Below are 21,246 nucleotides of genomic sequence, written 5' to 3'. Positions count from 1 at the left end.
GAAGACGTCTCAAGAGTGAATCTGAAGGAGTAGGAGATGGAGTCAGATTATGGGAACGATAGCCCTCTAAGGACTTGGAAGTCTTGGCTTTGAGGGATGACCCAGGAGTCCTCGGATTTCATGTGGCTCTAGTGAACAGAAATAAAGAGGATGATGGAACGAGTCCTAATGGTCTTCTTGGCAAGCTGTGATGGGTTAGCTGTGAATATTTGAGTTGGGGGGAGAATAGTGAGATAACAAAATCATTAGGAGCATATGGAGATCTCTGGCCCTGTCTTCAATTTGTTATGCTTTGTATAATATTTTACATATATTTAGTTCCATAAAAACTTTTGACAAATTTCAAATGAAAAATTCCATGCAATACTTAACAAAGAACATCTTAATAATAAAAAGAAGATCTATATTTAGCATATTTATGATCTGGGCTATGTTTCATATGATATGAATATGATATGAATTAACTTTTTGATATTTACACAAAATTCCATGAAGTATGCAATGCTATCTTCCCATTTTCTAATTAAAGAAACCAATGCCAAAAGAAAGTAAGTAACTTGCCATATTTATACAGGCACTTAATGATAGAGTCAGAATGCAAACCTGCCTTGTACACACTATAACAAACATAACAAACATGCAAGAAAAATAGTACAACCATATTAACTCTCAAACATGAGAAAGAGTAATAGAGAAGAATAAAACTGAGTTAAACATATTAATTAAATTAAAATTAAATTAAATTTAAAACATATCTTGAAAATGAGTTTTTCAAAAACTGCATTTTAAAATTAAAACAATAGTAATCTGAAACATTAACTTTATTTAATTTAATGAATAAATTCATTACAAATTTTAACTCTACATATAAAAGTAATAGAGTAGGGGCGCGCGGGTGGCTCAGTTGGTTGAGTTGCAGCTCAGTCATGATTTCTGGGTCCTGGGATCAAACCCCATGCCATGCTCCACTCAGGGGGCAGTATGCTTGAGATTCTCTCTCTCTCTCTTTCTTTGCCCCTCCCCTCTCACATGAATAAATAATTTGTTTTAAAAAAGTAATGGAGTAAAGGTGATGATGTATGCAAAATACAGAACTGGACTCTGTACTGAAGTCCCAGCTCTGCCCCTGATGCCATAGATAGCTAAGTTTCTGAATTCTCATCTGTGAAATGGAAAATATTCCTAGTGCCAAACACATGGTATTACTATGAAGCATAAGTGAGAAATGCAGTCCTCTTTAGAGACTGTCTGTCCCATGGTCAACACTCAATACATGCTGAGAAATGATAATGAATCAGCAGTTCATATCCTCAAGGATGGAGGGGAAAGTCTTAATAATAATAATAATAGTAATAATAACAACAATATCACAATTATATGCTCACCTTAATAATTATTTGCTAAACATACCTATTTGAAAATAGAATTACTGTTCAAGCAAAACACAATTTCAATGAATATCAAGCATATCATTATCTGAATTAGTTCTATGTTAATAAAATTCTTGTATTGTCAGTTTAAGTTATCAAATACAAGTGAATCAGATTATGACCTTTTTTGGTCGGGTTGGAGTTACAAAACAATTATCAGAAAAGATCATCACAATGACTTACAGTAGAGAATTAAAAGATACAAGGAGTTCATCTGAAAAGTGGTTTGGAGTCACTTACTAAAATTAAGGCTCTCAAGCCAGAGCCTTAGCCAGATAAAATAAAATAGTATCCGTAACAGTAAACTTGCCAGGAAACTATTAAAACGAAGTCCTAAAAAGACAACACAAAAACAGAACAAAAACCAAAAAAATAAAAACTGAAGTTCTAAGAGAATGTTAATCATATTAAAACTAGTACATAATAAGAAATCATGTGTGGAAATTTCAGTTTATGTATTTACTGAACCCTTTATCGTATGCTTCCAGCTTATTCCTGGTATCTGAAGACCCTTGAACTCAATAAAACTATTTGGCATTACATATCTGTGACCCGTCCATTCTCAATGACTTCTGGATCCCAGGCTTCATGCTCCTTAAGTCCTCGCTCTCTACCTTCATTTCTCTAGTGGTAAAGACTGTCAAGGCTTGAGCATCCTTGCTCCCTGATGTTTTAAAGCCCCTGATAGCTTTTAATTTTAATTGTGATTTGAATCTACTTACAAGCTTACAGAATGAATAATCAAAAGAACTCAATGGACTAGGATAATGTCTTTTGTTCCAGGAGCTTCTCTTATTAACATTTTGCCTTTTGTATTAACATCTGATTTTGCATTGCCATCTCAGTTCCCATTTTTATGTAAATAATGGCTGACCTCTGGCACTGGATGTGCTATTAAAAATGCACACTTGGAAGCACATGTATTTACTAATTAGAACGACTCAGAGGCTTTGCAGGAACAGTAAGAGCAGCATTCATGATGGTTAAGTTTTCCCACTTCTTGCTAGTGCTTAAATTTTAAACGTGCTTCTTTGTTCACCTGAACTTTATAAATTAAAAAAAATATGTTACTTAAAAAAAGGCACCAAAGATGGTTGGCAAATAATGTAATGAAGTGTTTCAGTGGAGCTAAAAGATTCTGAGAGCTGGGTAAATCTGATATAAAAGTGAAATCTGACATTATGCTACTAAGTTTATGTGTAGGAGAACTTAGACAATTTCTGTTATTGTATGGAAGGCTTAAATTACATATTTTTCAATTACATTAATAAAAATTAATTTACAAATAAATCTCATAAAGTAATTCTTCAGGATTTACAATCCCAATTGATTTTAAATTAATTTCTGTTTGAAAAACATTTAAATTCTCATTCTCATTTTTATTAATTTTGAGCCCCTCACACAAAAGATACATCTTTAGTCTACTTAATTTTGTATTTGAATAGATTAAATATTAACACATTGGAATTTCATTAGCATTTATAGACCCTGCCTTGTGTTATTGGGGAAAAAAATGTCTTCGGACATCTTATTAATGATTTGGTAGAGTGAACTACCTTTAAAATCTGTAATGTAATATTAATAATCATCGTATGTGTTTTTAAATAAGATGCTTTGACATTCAGGCTTTTTTTTTCTCTCATCTAATCTAATAAACAAGACATGAACAGATAATTCTGTTCATTATAATCACTCTTGACATTTGGACATTTCTGTGTGTGTGTGTGTGTGTTTCTGATAGTTTTAAAAAAATAAATTTTTTCTGATACAAATGTAACATCTTCTTGGGTTAAAAAACAGAAAACACAGTAGTATAAATTTTTAAGAAAAAGTTGCCCACAAACCACTCAAAAATAATTACTTTTAATAATTTGCTACATAATCTCCCAGACTTGCTTCTGTATGTGGGTATAGGTGTGGGATACCCTTTCCCCACAACCAAAAAATGTGGTCAAACTTATAATATTTTATAATAATTAGGTTGTTTTAAATTAACATTATATGGTAAATATTCCATAAGTTAATAAAGAATGGTTACTACCTTTAGAACAGCTACATAGCTTTATTAGGTTGAGTTTCATAATTTTTATTTAATGAAATTCTTCCTAATTGACATTTTAGTTGTTGCTATTTTGATACCATAAATAATACTGTGAAAAATATTTTTTGTACATCTTTGCCCTTTTCCAATTATTTTTCTTTGCATAAATCACCAGAGGTGAAATTGCTAGGTCAAATTGTATGCACATTTTTAATTTTTATGCATATTGCCTTCCAGAAAGGTCGAACAAATTTCCACACTGGTCAGTAGGATATGATACAGATTATTTCCACATATCCTCTCCAATTAAAGTAGGTTAAAATGCCAACCAGGAGTAATGATATCTCTTTACTTAGCTTACCTTTTTTTTTTCTTTAAAGATTTTATTTATTTATTCGACAGAGATAGAGACAGCCAGCGAGAGAGGGAACGCAAGCAGGGGGAGTGGGAGAGGAAGAAGCAGGCTCATAGCGGAGGAGCCTGATGTGGGGCTCGATCCCATAACACCGGGATCACGCCCTGAGCTGAAGGCAGACGCTTAACCGCTGTGCCACCCAGGCACCCCGAGCTTACCTTTTTTTTAATCGCTGATGATTGTGAGCATCTTTACATATGCATAGTGTATTTTTATAAGACTTTAAAAAATATGTATCTGCCATATAGGTGGCAGAGTTTTCCTGGGAAAAATATTTCCCAATATTTTTATAGTAATGGGTATTATTATTGAGTAGAGAAGTTTTAAATTTTTATGAAAGAAATACTAATTAAATGGATTAATCTAATCTTAAGTACAAATGAATGTGTTGACAATTACTACCATGGAGTGAATGGTTTTTTTCTTTTATTTATTACTTTAGCTTAGATTCAAAATTCAAGAGGTCCTTCTTCTGAAAATAACGTAGCTTTGTAATCTTCGACACTTCTCTAAAACCAAGGAGAATATGCTCACCTGTCTGTAATACAATTGCAGTAAATCCTATGCACTTTAGCTTCTCCACCATTTGCTCCCCAGGGCAGAAAACATCTTCTACCACTCCAGTTGTGCTTTTTCTGTTCTTACCATTCCCCAAATTTCTATTTCTGTACCGATTGAGCACAGGTAGCTCCAACCCATGTATTTTCATAGATATATTTTGTATTTGTTGTGACAGAACATTTTCTTGAGAAATTTTGTGCTAGTATTTACTGAGAAGTTATAGATCCTTTGTTTCTAAAGATATTTTATGATTTTTTTTCTTAAATAAAAAATAATTAAAGCAACCATGATATGATTGAATTTATTCTCAAGATCTTAATGATTTAAACTGAAAAATGATTAAAGCATTTCTTCTATATGAGAGGAATGAACTGTGGCCTGAGGACAAGAGATGTTTTTATAATAAGCATTATTTTAAATTAATTAGTAAATTTTTTTGAAAGAAGTGATTCTCACTAAATGTGAATTTTAAAAAGGAACTATGTCAAGAAACAGAGAGATTTTCCCAGAAAGAGAAATTATTGTTTTTATATGTATAATGCTTAAGTAAACCTTGTCAAGGAAGAAAGTGTGAAACAAGGAAACTGTATAGCTCTGACCAATCAGTCATGTAATTTAATTGGGATCACATAATTCCTATAGTTCTTATTTCTTCATTATACAAATTAAAAAACTCAGACTCTTGAATGAATCAGGCACAATAAGGTATATGTATACATATTGTCAATCAAGTCTAAGCATAGAATAAAAACTTTTTTATATATTTGAGGACTCAAAACAAATAACTCGCATCTATTTTTTTTTAGAAAATGTGTGCAGGCCCAGAGAGAAGCCAGATCAAAAAAGAGCAAGAAGAAGAGGGATTGCAAGGGGGGAAAAAAGGACACCTGGGTGGCTCAGTTGGTAGTCTGCCTTCGGCTCAGGTCATGATCTCAGGGTCCAGGGATCGAGCTCCATGTCAGGCTCCCTGCTCAGCAGGGAGTCTGCTTCTCCCTCTCCATCTGCCCTTTCCCCTGCTTGTCCTCTCTCTCTCTCTCAAATGAATAAATAAAATCTTAATAAAAAGAAATAAATGAAAACTGATACATTAACTGATAGAGTTTACCATTACATATCTGAGGAGACGTGCAGGAAATTATAATGGCAATATAAAGACAACTGAATTTCTAAAAAACAATTAAACCTATAACTTCTAGAAAAATATGAATATATAAGGAAGGAGGTATAATCATTCATGGTACACTGTGTGGTTCTTCAGTGAACATTTTTTACAGATAATAATAAGAAAAACTCTAATTGCCAGTTTAAATTAAATGACAATATAATTTTATTGGAAGGATCAGAGGAGAAGAAAGTCAGGGTGTAAGAATTGGCTGTAAGAGGGATGTCTTAACCCATCATAACTGTTAAATAGAAGAGTCTGCAGTTGGTAGGACAAAGTAGCAGTAGAGCATAATATTTAGGAACATAAGATAAATAAAACAAACATCTGGAAAGATTGAAAAGAGTTGCCTGTGAGAAGCAAAAGGTTCAAAGGAAGGGCTCAGAGCATGACTCAGTCTTATGAAGCTTTATGTAATATCTCATTTTTAAAAATTTACATACATGCTTTACCTTGATACAACTAATTGATTCAAAATAATTTTTCAAAAGGAAAGAATTCAAACATTACCTTTGTACAAAAATATCACAAGTGTGCTGTTGCTCAAAACGTGAAGACTCTCCTTGTCATTAAGTGGAGGTGCAGCCACTCAGGAAAGGATTAGTCTAGAACTGTTTGAATGCTAAATGCTCATACTGAAAGACAATGTTCCACTGGAATGAAGAATTGGTTAGCACAAGTATTATTTTTATGTAAAAAATTAGTATTTTCTGACCCACTTTATTTTTGCTATAGGTCTTTAAACCCCAAGTCCCATAACTGGCAGTTTATTAGCTCGTCCCCCCCCCCCCTTAATCTTAAGGCAGTTTTGAAGGTAATTTGATTTTAAGCCTGTACAAAATCTAATTCTAGCAAAGATGACATGGTGGGGCACCTGAGTGGTGCAGTCAGTTGAGCATTCGACTTTTGGATTCGGATCAGGTTGTGATCCTCGGGGTTGTGAGATTGAGCCCCACGTTGGGTACATCGAGTCAATGCGGAATCTGCTTACGGCTCCCTCTCCCTTTGCCCCTCCTCCCTGCGCATACTCCCTCTCTCTTTCTTTCTCTCTCTCTCTCTCAAATAATTCTTTTAAAAAAAGAGAGACAGAGAGAAGACGACATGGCTTCAAGAAAATGTCGCACAGCACCTGCATAACCAAACCAGCTTTGTTTTCTTTGGCACCAGTAGCTATTATTATAATCCTTTTTTCTTATATTAACTGTCTTTTTTTCTTTCTTTTAAAACTGCATTAATCAAAGTCAAGGCACTCTCACTTGCTCTATTAAGTCCTATGGTAAGACATTTAAGAACAGCAATTCTTTCCAATCCTGAGAAGCACATCAATCAAGGAGTTGTGTTTAGAAAGAGAAAACAATGTAATTCGATGTTAGATCCATTACCTCTATTGTCGAAAAATTAAAAGTAAGTCATCTTAATTTCTTTCTATTTGTAGCTTGGTTCAACATGTTAATATAAAAAGCAGCAGCATTATCTTACAAGGTTACATTAAATTATATTTTGCGAAAATTGACAAAATAGAACAAATTGGTGGCATATTTTACAAAAAGAAACACAGACTTCAGTGTTTTGGTGTGTGAAATATAATAAAGCTTTGCTGATGGCAGGAGGAAATCAGGACATTAAAACTTAGATTAATCAAATAGCTGAATTTGTGAAGATTTTTAATTTTTTAAATCATTAAAGATAAAATTGAAAACTGTGAATATGATACAAATTAAAAATCAACTGTGAATAAAAGTCAGTACATTAAAAAACTGTTAGGCTGTTGGTCAGGCATGGCCATTTTAGATTTCTAATGCTGTTATAATCACAATACCAACTTTCTGATTGTCTCTAGGAATATTTAGGATTATATTTTTTACAGAAGCCAAAGTACAAAACTTCTCCCAATATGAGTCTTAGTTTTAAGAATTTCTAAGTAATTGTGACTTTAAGCATCACACTGTTATTTTAAGACAATAAAAAATAAATATTTCATTGAAAGAACATGTGTGCTGGTCAAGGTGTTTAAAAATAAGTATAGATTCAATTCTGACTTCTGTGTGACCTAATAAACTGGCATTTTTATTCTTGCTCCACATCTCTGTTTGAGTCTCTTAATTCTAAATATTTATTGAATATTTTAATATGTAATTATCTTATCAAATTTATTGTAATTATTTTTGGATATAGCCTTTCTTTCGTTTTTAAGATTATTTATTTATTAAAGAGAGAGAGTGCCAGCCTGGAGAGGGACAGACAGAGACAGAGTCCCAAGTAGGCTCCTCTCTGAGCATGGGGCCCAAAGCTGGGCTCAATCCCATGACCCAGAGATCACTACCAGAGCAGAAATCAAGAGTCTGATGCTCAACAGACTGAGCCATCCAGGTGCCCCTTGCATTTAGCCTTTCTATTCGATCTTGATTTCTAACGCTACCAAAGATTCTATTAACCCGTTCTTTAAGTATTTCAAGAATACTCTTTTCTTCAAAGTTTACATGTTTTTATATACTCTGCTGGTCACCACTACAATTATCTTATTAAAAACAATTCTGATTATGTCATCTATGAGAGTAAATTTTATGCGTTGACATGCTGGACTGTGGTGCCCAGGTATTTGGTCATACGTTATTACAGGTGTTTCCATGAAGGTGTTCTTTTTGGATGATATTAACATTAAATCCTTGGGTTTTAAGTAAAGCAGATTGCCCTCAGTAATTACAGCATCTGATTCACTGAAGGTCTTAATAGAACAAGGACAGACCTCTCCTGAGCTAGAAAGAATTCTTGCCAGTAGGCTGTCTTTGGGCTTGAACTGCAATTCTTTCCAGGCTGCTTGCAAGGTGCTCTGCCACTGGGCCATATGATGCACAGATCTAATGGTCCTTGAAATGTCAGTGACAGGGGTGCTGTTCAGAGCTCCTATAGGTGACTCACAGTGCAGGCAATTAGGATTTTGGAGCTAAGCCCTGCCATTCTCCATAGATAATTACTGTCCTTTTGAGAAGTAGCTTTGGTCTGCTATTGTGCCTTAGTAGAGGCTAAATGCTTAACCATGGGCCACCAAATTACCACGGGATCGGAGCTGCCCATCACGAACTGGGCGTGATCTAACCCACCAAACCCTAAAGTTGAGTGTGTACAGCAGTACTCCATCATCAAATTGAAGTGGTGTATATGATATCTGCCCTGAGACGGCCCTGGGGTCATAGGAAAATACCTGAAGTAGCTCCAGTGCCTATGGTTTCTACTCTTCTTCCACTGCCTTCTTCCTCCCAGCCCTCCCTGATAGCCTCCTGGGGAGTTCTCTATCGTCAGTTGATAGGGCAGAAGAAGACTCGGGACAGATTTACAGATGATTCTGCATGATACGCAGGCACCACCCAGAAGTAGACAGCTGTGACACTGCTGTTCCTTACTCGGACAAAGTACAAATAAACGAAGTTGTCAGAGAGTGGATTTGTTATGGTTAATTTTATGTGTGAACTTGGTTGGGCCATGGTGCCCGTATATTTCGGTTTGGTCAAACATTATTCTGGATGTTTCTATAAAAGTGTTTTTGAATAAGATTAATATTTAAATCATTGAAATATATATATATATGTATATATATACATATATATATCTATATATATATATATTCACACACACACACTACCATCATTCTCTAAATGTATTTTGTGCTTTTAATTTCCATGCATTGCTAAAGGAAGCCTTTGAAATTTGTCCCTTCCTACTCCATCCTAGCATACAAAACCCAAATCTATTTTTCAAGGCCAAAATAAAACGCTATGTACATCCATTTTAAGATAGAGTCAGGCTAAAAAACAGTGCTTGAAATTGTACTTCTAGTTTAAAGATGAAGCACTGAGCACTCCCAAGGAAACCAAGGGAAAACATGGAAGAGTTTTAAGAATACATAACTGAATTCAGAATAGAGCTCAGAACGGAAAAAGAACTATCTGTGAATCAAAAGCAGGTCTAGAAAAAGAAGCAGACAAGGAATTGTAGTGCTTGCTACCCCTGAAAACCTCAGCTATCACTCAACTACTCCATTCTACCCCTTCGCTACTGATATTACAGCTCAGAAACCAGTGGAACCAGACCTGGCAGCACAGCAAACACAGTTTAAGATGAAGATGGGATAATTGTGATGCAAAACATGACCCACAACTCGGAAAAGAGAGATCCTAGGAAATAAACATAAAAATCAACAAAGAGAAAAATACAAGTGAAAGAAGTAATTAATGGAGGAATGAGCCATTGGCTCACCTTACATTCTATATTATACAAAGAGGTTTAGATTGAACTCATAATGATATATATAGATATAGTCTAATTGTAATTACATAATTTGTCTTGAAATACTGAAAACTATATATATATATTCAGATCTTCCAAAATATACAAGTGTTTCTGAGTTATTATAGAAATAAATGGGTTCACTTGCTTGTGCCCTAAGCATTTCTCTTTTTTATTTATTCTCCTCTCTATTCTATATTTATGCAAAGCAAATGGTTTATCTAGATTTCACTGTAGAATGATATAATACCAAGGCTGAAAGAGTCTTCAAAAGGATTTTAAATACTCATTCTTCCACATTCATCAGGAAATAGACTTAGGTTATTGTTTTGATAACTGCATATTGTTTATGAAGGTAATGCATACTTTGTGAATAACAGAGAGACCAGCAATGGGCTAGGACTAGATATTCTGTCATGACAGACCTCAAATTCTTTTACAGATAAGCGAGAGATGGCATAAACCAGACGCATCTTTTCTGTCTTTTTCTCTTAGTGCTTTTTAAGGCTCTAAAATGGGAATGCAGAGATAGTCTACTCTTTCAAGGAAACATTCAGGTTCTCTTCTCAGTGGGGTAGATATCATACATGACCTTCTGATTGTCATGACATGTTGGTCTAAGACGAAACAAGAATATAAAAACTGGGAGCCATTTTGAATACTCTTTTATTCTTTCATCCTTTATTTCACATATATTTAGAGTCTACTACATCTAGGGAAACAAACATGAAGGGAGTAACTCCTATCTTTATTTTATCTTGGTCTACAGGTGACTCAGACTTAAATATGCAGGTGCATATGAATATGTGTTTGAATATTGAAGTTTCAAAGGGGGTTTTCATAGACATATAAGTAAAATGCTGACATAAGGAGAGTTTGAAATTAAGCAGAGCTTCAGAGTGCATGCACTTGATAGAAAATTCATCAGATTGAAAAAGAGGTGCACAGATGACTACTGCATTCGAGTCAGAAGACTGAGTACCTAAGGAGTATAGAGGCAAGAGAGATAATAGTAATTCTAAGAATTTCAAGTGTTTAATATATTTAAAGAATCCACTTTGTGTGTGATTGTGACATGTTTGGGATGTGCCCAGATCATCACAGGCCTTGCCTGACAGGGGTTGTGTTTTATTTTAGAGACTATTATACATTATACTAATATATATATTTAAGCAGCAAGATAATCTAGTTTGTCTCTTAGTAATATCAATATGGTTGTACTATTGAGCTATGGTTTTCAATTATTTTTTGGTATGAGAATCCTTTTCATATTAGAATACATTGTGATAATATTGCAGTGTCTCGGAGTTCAGAACTCATTTCATGAAGAATGAGTTGAAGAGCCGAAAGGCAGAAGGCATGAAGCCATTTAAAGCAGTGATTCTCAAACTTTAATGTGCGTATGGATCACCTGAGCATCTCGTTAAATTCAAACCATGATTCTTTAGGTCTGGGAAAGAGCCAGAGATTCTGCATTTCTCACAAGCTCCAGCTGAATGTCTTGAATAAGAGTATATTGTTCTTTGTATATCTAAGTTACAAAGTCCAGTCACTGGTTATAATCACTGTTCTCCAATTCCGAAGAGAGTTTTTTGGTATTTCTCAGGCTCAGAACATAGTAGATATCCTGTATAATAAAAAGAAAAAAAGAGCCAAAGTCTGAATCTTATAGAATAGCATCTAACACTGCTACCAATTTTATGTAAATCTCAGAATTTTTAAGTAATTTCTGCCTGAATTTATTTCAAAGTGATGACCTAGAATTCAAACACATTAAATGTATACTCCTGAGAGAAATTTTGAGTGGTTTTAGAGCTCAGAATGCTTAGAATATTTTTAAAATCTGTATGCATTTTACTTTCTCACCTGTATTGTATAGTTTTAATGAGAATTTCAGGATAATCTTTCTAAATCCCTAGTATCTTTCTTACTTTTATCTCTCAAGCAAGTCAAAAAGAACATCTAACTATTGCTATTTACATTGATGTGTAAATTTGGTCATACATATTTTATAGAGACATGTAAATGACTCAGCTGAAGCCGAATCACCTGTTTATCCCTCGGATACATGTGTGTACCCCACTTAACAGCACAACAATTGCAGACACCTGCTTAGCATAAGCTGCTTATAAAAATGCAGGAAGGAGGAGAATGCTTTTGTGAGCAATTTCCTTATAGTATTAATAATCCTGATAGAAAAACAATAGAACACAGATATGGACCTTTACACCAGTGAACAGTCTAGACTCTTTCTGTGTGAGTTGATACAAAGGACTTAATGGTTTCAAAGGGGTTAATGCCCAGTGAAAGGGTTCACATTACTAGAAAAGGCTAAAAGGTAAGGAGAACGAAAGATTTCTCTTTGACTACAAGAGAAAAAACATGGAAAACAGTAGAGAATTTTCACTTGGGATCTACTTGAACGTTGGCAAATAGTAATAAAATTTAGAAAAACTAAACTAAGCTAAAATAAGTATTTCTCTTTTTTTCATTATATGATATTTTCAGATTTATCTCACTGATTATTGATCAAAAAGAGTTGAAGAAATTAAATAAAACACTGGTTTTTAAGTAGAGTCAGATCTCATTCTCTGTACTGACAGTTTAATTATGACTTAAATTAGTGTTTTCAAATTTGGGGGATATCAAAATAAGTGTGTTGACAAGAGTGATCATAGATTTTTCTGTATAACCTTAAATACTATTAAAGAAAGGTAATATTGATGTTTATTTCACATTGAAAATTACTGCTAACCCTTAAAATCAAGTTTTGTTAATTTATGTTTTAATTACGATAGAAATTGGTAATATTTTTTCCTTTTAGCATACATATAAACAGAGGTGGAAGGACGATTTTCAAAGAAAGTTGCAGTCTAGAAATCTGCTTCTGTTTATAGCGGATTTAGAATAGGGTAGAAGGAGATTTGTTTTGATAATTGCCTATCTGCTTGGACATTAAAAACCAGGGAACTTCAGACTTTATGATATCCTTTTCATCTTCCATGAGTTAATCTCTATAAGTTGTTGCTTCTACAGAACATTCTTGTATCAGAAACAAACAAACAGACAGCTTTTGAAATGAGTAAATGATTGCTGGCTATCTATTCCATGGAATGCTAGGTATTAACTAGCAGACACTTAGGGGCAATCTGGTTCCATAGGGGTGTATGCCTTTCATTGCCCTTATTGGTCTGTTACGTAGCTTTGTACAGATAGAAATTAACTGTGGAAAACTGATGTGATGTAAGTTATTCTTGTTTACAGAGTTAATGGTTAATTATGTCTGGCGAAGATGCAACTGATTCCCTCCATCCCAACCCACTAGGGTGGAAAAGATCATTCCAAACAATATATTTTATTTTGTTTTTTATATTGACCAGTTTTGTATATATTAGCAAATTTATTTTAACCTTCCTGATTGTCTATATACATGTCTATTCTTAGGAATCTTGAACCAGTTTTGGCATATTACTGGTTCATTTATCAATTACAGAGTAAAATAAGATGTTTCACACATAGTTATTTTTAATTTATGCGTGTGTTGTAATTTTACCTTTAAAAATACATAAAGCTTTTAGCACTTGTTGATATAGAGATAGAACCTCGTATCTTTATTTTTTATCATTAATTTTTAAAATATTTTATTTGTCAGAGAGAGAGAGAGAACACAAGCAGGAGGAGTGACAGGCAGAGGGAGAGGGAAAAGCAGACTCCTTGCTGAGTGGGGAGCCTGATGTGGACTTGATCCCAGGACCCTGGGATCATGACCTGAGCTGGAGGCAGACACTTAACTGACTGAGCCACCCAGGTGCCCCAGAACCTTGTATCTTTAGACATGGTTTATCATCCAGATGTTTAGAACATAGAGATCTGGATGAGAATATACTATACATTATATCCTTGCATATTTTCAAGTCACATGAGAATTTCATGCAAGTGAAGACAGTTATTTTACTATAAAAACTATTGAATTATTAAGTAAAGTAGTTCTTCAACAAGAAAGTCAATTTGGCAAATTGCAATAATCTCACCTTTTTAACACTACTCATCAAATGCTACATCTGTTCTTTTTTATGTTCAGGATATTCTATGTGAATATTTGCCCTTTAACTATATGCTCACATTTTTTTGCTGTTGTTTATCATGTAGTGTATTTATTCACTATTCTGTGTGATGCTTACCCTGCAATTTTAAAATATGCTATATGACTTTTTAGATTTCTTTTCAATTAACAGGAATCACATAAATCATTTATAGAAACTATTTAGAAAATTAATCTGTGGGGGCGCCTGGGTGGCACAGCGGTTAAGCGTTTGCCTTCGGCTCAGGGCGTGATCCCGGAGTTCTGGGATCGAGCCCCACATCAGGCTCCTCCGCTATGAGCCTGCTTCTTCCTCTCCCACTCCCCCTGCTTGTGTTCCCTCTCTCGCTGGCTGTCTCTATCTCTGTCAAATAAATAAATAAAATCTTTAAAAAAAAAAAAAAAAAAGAAAATTAATCTGTGATTCAGGAAGCTTAGAATCATAAACCAGGCAAGATCCAGAGCTTTGCAACCTGTATGTCATAAATGGGTTGAATTTTAACGCCGACGTAATGATGCAGTGAAGAAGGAGAAATTTAGATAACTCTATGGCAAAGACTTTGAGATAGTGAAAAATGAATGAGCTCTTGAGGACAAGGAGGGGTTGGATTTGGATAGAAGCCTGAATACAATATTTGATGATGTAAATGGAAGAAAAAGAGAGAGAGACAGAGATTGGTAAATATGGTTGTGGTTAGTCCTTAAACAATGACATCTATTTTCTCTCTGCAACATGAGGTAAGGTCATCAGATAAGACTGAGGCATTATTGTTCCAGTTTTAAAAATGAGAAACCACTGTGGGTGGCACAGCGGTTAAGTGTCTGCCTTCAGCTCAGGGCGTGATCCCGGCGTTATGGGATTGAGCCTCACATCAGGTTCCTCCGCTATGAGCCTGCTTCTTCCTCTACCACTCCCCCTGCTTGTGTTCCCTCTCTCGCTGGCTGTCTCTATCTGTCAAATAAATAAATAAAATCTTTAAAAAAAAAAAAAGAAATGAGAAGATGATCCTCAGATGCAAAGGTAACAATTTGGGCAGGTGGAAATGCATACAAAATTCTTCAGGAAACTGTGAGCTATCTAGTGTGTCTAAAAAGCGCTCTCTCTCTCTCTCTCTCTCTCTCTCTCTATATATATATATATATATGTTAGAAGGAGGAAATGGTGAAACCGGAAGCCAAATGGCAAGAGTCTTAGTTGTTATTTCTTGATTAGGGATTTATTTGCAGGTAATGAAGAATTGTTAAACTTTTTGATCCACTGAGTGACATCATGAGAGCAATGTTAAAAGATTTATTCCATGGATGAATAAAAGGCAATTGGAAATAGAAAAGATTAAAAGGAAATAAATTCGTCAAAAGGCTTTTATAATAGTACATGTTCCAGATCATAAGGGATGAATCGAAGTACTGTTGATGGAAAAAAAAAAAAAAAAGATGAACAAAATAGGGAAAAACTCACAGAAAATTGAGGAAAGATCCTCCGAAGGATAAAACCTCTGGATAGTAGTTTATTCAAAGAAGTGGTATGTTATAAATCACAATATAGTAAATGAAAGTAGTTTCTCTTCTTTTTTACTAACTGTCTATCTCTAGGATGCAATTTCACTAATGCTACCTAATACCCATCATGTGATCACATGGTTCCTGATACGTTCCATAAGCATAAGCTTACATAATGAAGAAATTTCTAGAGACAAACAGATATTGCACTTTGTGCATTGGTTTATGGTAAATTTGTGATAAATTAAACAGAAATAACACAAAGGTAAAATCTGCTGCTCTGTACTTGACATTCACAAATCACAGAATTCTGCATTGTCTAAGCTAGTAAGACTCTTGGCAATCTTTCTTTCTTTTTTTTTTTTTTTAAGTAGACTCCATGCTGGGCGTTGAGCCCAATGGGGGGCTCAAACTCACAACCCTGAGATCAAGACCTGAGCTGAAATTAAGAGTCAGACGCTTAGAGAAAAGATGGTGGAGGAGTAGGGCACCCCTTTTTCAGCCGGTCCCCTGAGTCGAGCTGGATATCTATCAGACCATCCTGAACACTCATGAAATCAGCCTGAGATGCAGGAAGATACATCTGGATCTCTACAAACGAACATCTCCAACACTGAGTATTGAGGTACGAAGCAGGGAGCCATGAATCCGTGCACAGATATTGGAAGAGAAACAGAAGGGAGAGGGAGCCTCTGCACTCGGGCGCCGGGAAGCGGTAGCCACCTGCACTGGGGAGCGGGCCGGACTCACGGACCGGCACCCGCAAGAGAGCAGACTGAGACCGTGAGCCCGGGTACGCGCGTGCGACCCGACTGAAAACCGGAGCTCCGGAGCACTTGCTTGAACTAGACTGAAACCGAGAGCTCGGGAGTGCGCACAGGACTAGACTGAAAACTGGAGCTCCGGAGTGCTCACTGGAACCGGACTGATACCAGGAGCTCAGGAGCATGCTCGCGCGTGACCGGACTAAAAACCAGCGCTCCGGAGTGCGGAGTGCGTGCGAACCACACTGAAACAGAGAGCTCAGGAGCGCGCGTGGGAACCGGGGGCGGCTGGCAGTGTTAGAGGAACAAAGGACAGAGACATGCCGGCCCTGGAAGCAAGGGCTGGGAGAGCAGCTGTGTGGCGCACAACCTGGGATGCTGCAGGGTTTTTAGCAGCACCCACAGAAACAGAGTTAAAGAGACCAGAAGAGCTCAGTGGAGAGTGGACTGCGATCTCTCTGTTCTGAGACAGAGGCTAGGATATGGCCACTGCTGCTCTGACTCTCAAAAGAGGCACAGAAAACCGCCAGCAAAAGCCACCAGAGAGCAAAACACTGGAAATACCAGCTCACATTGTGCCCATCCCCATCCCCCCTCTCAGGAGACAGGGGCTCTACCCAAACAGGGTTGCCTGAGTATCAACGCGAAGGCCCCTCCCCCAGAAGGCAAGCTGAAAAATCAAGAAGCCCACATCCCTAAGGTCCCTATAAAACAAGTGCACACTGCCTGGGTCCTGGTCAATAATTTGGGCTCTGGGCATCCCTGCAATGTCTCCTCATCAGAATGACGAGGAGGAGAAATCCCCTCCAGCAAAGAAACAATAATGAGTCTGTGGCCTCTGCCACAGAACTGATGGATATGGATATAAGCAACTTGTCAGAAATGGAGTTAGGAGTAACAAGGTCAAGATATGTGTATGCTTGAAAAAAATATTAACAAGAATATAAAATCTCTAAGGGCAGAAATGAGAGTGAATCTCGTAGAAATTAAAAATGTTACGAATCAATTGCAGTCTAAACTGCAATGCTCTGACGGCCAGGGTAAATGAGGCAGAAGAACAAATTAGTGAATTGGAGGATGGGATGGTAGAAAACAAAGTTAAAACAGAAACTTGGCTGAAAAAAAATCCAATCTCAAGAATGTAGATTAAAGGAGATTACTGACTCAATTAAACATTCCAATATCAGACTCATTGGCATCCCCGAGGGGGTGGAGAAAGAGAGAGGTCTAGAAGAGATATTTGAACAAATTGTAGCTGAGAATTTCCCTAATCTGACAAAGGAAACAAGCATTCGTGTCCAAGAGGCAGAGAGGACCCCTCCCAAGGTCAATGACCACAGACCTACCACCTCACGTCATAGTGCAATTTGCAAATATTAGATCCAAGGATACAGTATTGAAAGAAGCCAGGGGGAAGAAAATCCTTACGTACAAAAGTAAAAATATCAGAATAACATCAGACCTGTCTACAGAGACCTGGCAGGCTAGGAAGGGTTGGCAGGATATTTTCAAAGCTCTATCTGAGAAGAACATGCAGCCAAGGATCCTTTACCCAGCAAGGCTGTCATTCAGAATTGATGGAGAGATAAAGACCTTCCAGGATTGGCAGAAACTGAAGGAATTCATAACCACCAAACCAGCCCTACATGAGATATTAAGGGGGGTTCTATAAAAGTAAAAAGGCCGCAAGAGTGATACAGAACAGAAATTTATGATCTATAGAAACAAACACTTCACAGGCAACATGACATCATTAAAATCATATCTCTCAATAATCACTCTCAATGTGAATGGCCTAAATGCTCCCATAAATGCCACAGGGTTGCAGATTAGATAAAAAGGCATGACCCATCCATTTTCTGTCTACAAAAGACTCATCTTGAACCTAAAGATACATCCAGACTGAAAGTGAAAGGATGGAAAACCATTTTTCATGCCCATGGACCTCAAAAAAAAGCTGGGATAGCAATTCTCATATCAGACAGATTAGATTTTAAACTAAAGACTATAGTTAGAGATACAGAAGGACACTATATTATTCTTAAAGGGTGTATCCAACAAGTGGATATGACAATTATAAATATCTATGCCCCCAACAGGGGAGCAGCTACATACACAAGCCAACTCTTAACCAGAATAAAGAGACATATAGATAAAAATACATTAATAGTAAGGGACCTCAACGCTCCACTATCAGCAATAGACAGATCACCTAAGCAGAAAATAAACAAAGAAACAAGAACTTTGAATGACATATTGGATGGATGGACCTCATAGATATATACAGAACACTACACCCTAGAAAAACAGAATATTCATTCTTTTTGAATGCACATGGAACTTTCTCCAGAATAGACCATATACTAGGTCACAAAACAGGTCTCAACCAATACCAACAGACTGAGATTATTCCCTGCATATTCTCAGACCGCAATTCTTTGAAACTGGAACACAATCACAAGGAGAAATTTGAAAGAAACTCAAACACTTGGAAACTAAGAACCATCCTGCTCATGAATGATTGGGTAAACCAGGAAATTAAAAATCAATCTAAACAATTTATGGAGACCAATGACAATGAAAACACATCAGTCCAAAACCTGAGGGACACCGCAAAGGCGGTCCTAAGGGGAAAATACATAGCCATCCAAGCCTCACTCAAAAGAACAGAAAAATCTAAAATGTAGTTTTTATATTATCACCTCAAGAAGCTGGAGCTGGAACAGGAGAACAGGCCTAACCCACACACTAGATGGCAGGTGATCAAGATTAAAGCAGGATCAATGAATTAGAAACCAGGAGCACAGTAGAGCAGATCAATAGAACTAGAAGCTGGTTCTTTGAAAGAATAAATAAGATCGATAAGCCACTGGCCAGACTTATTCAAAACAATAGAGAAAGGACCCAGATTAATAAAATTATGAATGAAAGGGGAGAGATAACAACTAACACCAATGAAATAGGAAGGATCATTAGAAACTTTTATCAACAGCTTTATGCCAATACATTAAACAACCTGGAAGAAATGGATGCCTTCCTGGAAGCCTATAAACTACCAAGACTGAAACAGGAAGAAACTGATTATTTAAACAGACTGATTAATTATGAAGAGACTGAAGCAGTGATCAAAAACCTCCCCAAAAATAAGAGTCCAGGGCCTGACGGATTCCCTGAGGAATTCTACCAAACATTCAAAGAAGAAATAATACCTAATCTCCTGAAGCTGTTTCAAAAAATAGAAACAGAAGGAAAATTACCAAACTCATTCTATGAGGCCAGTATTACCTTCATCTCCAAACCAGTCAAAGACCCCATCAAAAAGGGTAATTACAGACTGATATCCCTGAAGAATATGGACACCAAAATTCTCAACAAGATCCTAGCTAATAGGATCCAACAGTACATTAAAAGGACTATCCATCATGACCAAGTGGGATTCATCCCTGGGATGCAAGGGTAGTTCAACATTCTCAAATCGATCAGCATGATAGATCATATCAACAAGAAAAGAGTCAAGAACCATATGATCCTCTCAACTGATGCAGAAAAAGCATTTGACAAAATACAGCATCCTTTCCTGATTAAAACCCTTCAGAGTGTAGGGATAGAGGGTACATTCCTCAATCTCATAAAAACCATCTATGAAAAGCCTACAGCAAATATCATTCTCAATGGGGAAAAGCTGGAAGCCTTTCCCTTAAGATCGGGAACATGACAAGGATGCCCACTCTCGCCATTATTATTCAACAAAGTACTAGAAGTCCTTGCAACAGCAATCAGACAACAAAAAGGGATAAAAGATATTCAAATCAGCAAAGAAGAAGTCAAACTGTCTCTCTTCCCAGATGACATGATACTCTATATGGAAAACCCAAAAGAATCCACCCACAAACTACTAGAACTTATAGAGCAATTCAGTAATGTGGCGGGATACAAAATCAATGCTCAGAAATCAGTTGCATTTCTATACACGAACAATGAGACTGAAAAAAGAGAAATTAGGGAATCCATTCCATTTACAATAGCACCAAAAATCATACCTTATCTTGGAATTAACTTAACCAGAGACGTAAAGGACCTATATTCTAGAAACTATAAATCACTCTTGAAAGACGTTGAAGAAGACACAAAAAGATGGAAAAATATTCCATGCTCATGGATTGGAAGAATAAACATAGTTAAAATGTCTGTGCTACCCAGAGCAATCTACACTTTCAATGCTATCCCGATCAAAATACCAATGACATTTTTCAAAGAACTGGAACAAACAGCCCTTAAATTTGTGTGGAACCAGAAAAGGCCCTGAATAGCCAAGGAATTGTTGAAAAGGAAAAACAAAGCTGGGGGCATCACGTTGCTGGATTTCAAGCTATACTACAAAGCCGTGATCACAAAGACAGCATGGTACTGGCACAAAAACAGACATATAGACCAATGGAGCAGAATAAAGAACCCAGAAATGAACCGTCGGCTCTTTGGGCAACTAATGTTTGACAAAGCAGGAAAAAACATCCAGTGGAAAAAAGACAGTCTCTTCAATAAATGGTACTGGGAAAATTGGACAGCTATATGCAAAAGAATGAAACTTGACCACTCTCTCACACCATACACAAATATAAACTCCAAATGGATGAAAGACCTCGATGTGAGACAGGAATCCATCAAAATCCTAGAGGAGAACATAGGCTGCAACCTCTTTGACATCGGCCACAGCAACTTTTTTCATGACACATCTCCAAAGGCAAGAGAAACAAAAGAAAAAAATGAACTTTGGGGACTTCAGCGAGATAAAAAGCTTCTGCACAGCCAAGGAAACAGTCAAAAAAACTAAGAGGCAGCCCACGGAATGGGAGAAGATATTTGCAAATGACACTACAGATAAAAGACTGGTATCCAAGATCTACAAAGACCTTCTCAAACTCAATACACTTGAAACAAATAAATCATAAATGGGCAGAAGATATGAATAGACACTTTTCCAATGAAGACATACAAATGGCTAACAGAC

This window comes from Ursus americanus, chromosome 8, assembly GCF_024610735.1.
Source record: "Ursus americanus isolate L20-20 chromosome 8, mUrsAme1.1.p, whole genome shotgun sequence".
Classification (NCBI taxonomy): domain Eukaryota; kingdom Metazoa; phylum Chordata; class Mammalia; order Carnivora; family Ursidae; genus Ursus; species Ursus americanus.
Note: the sequence above shows the minus strand (reverse complement) of the source record.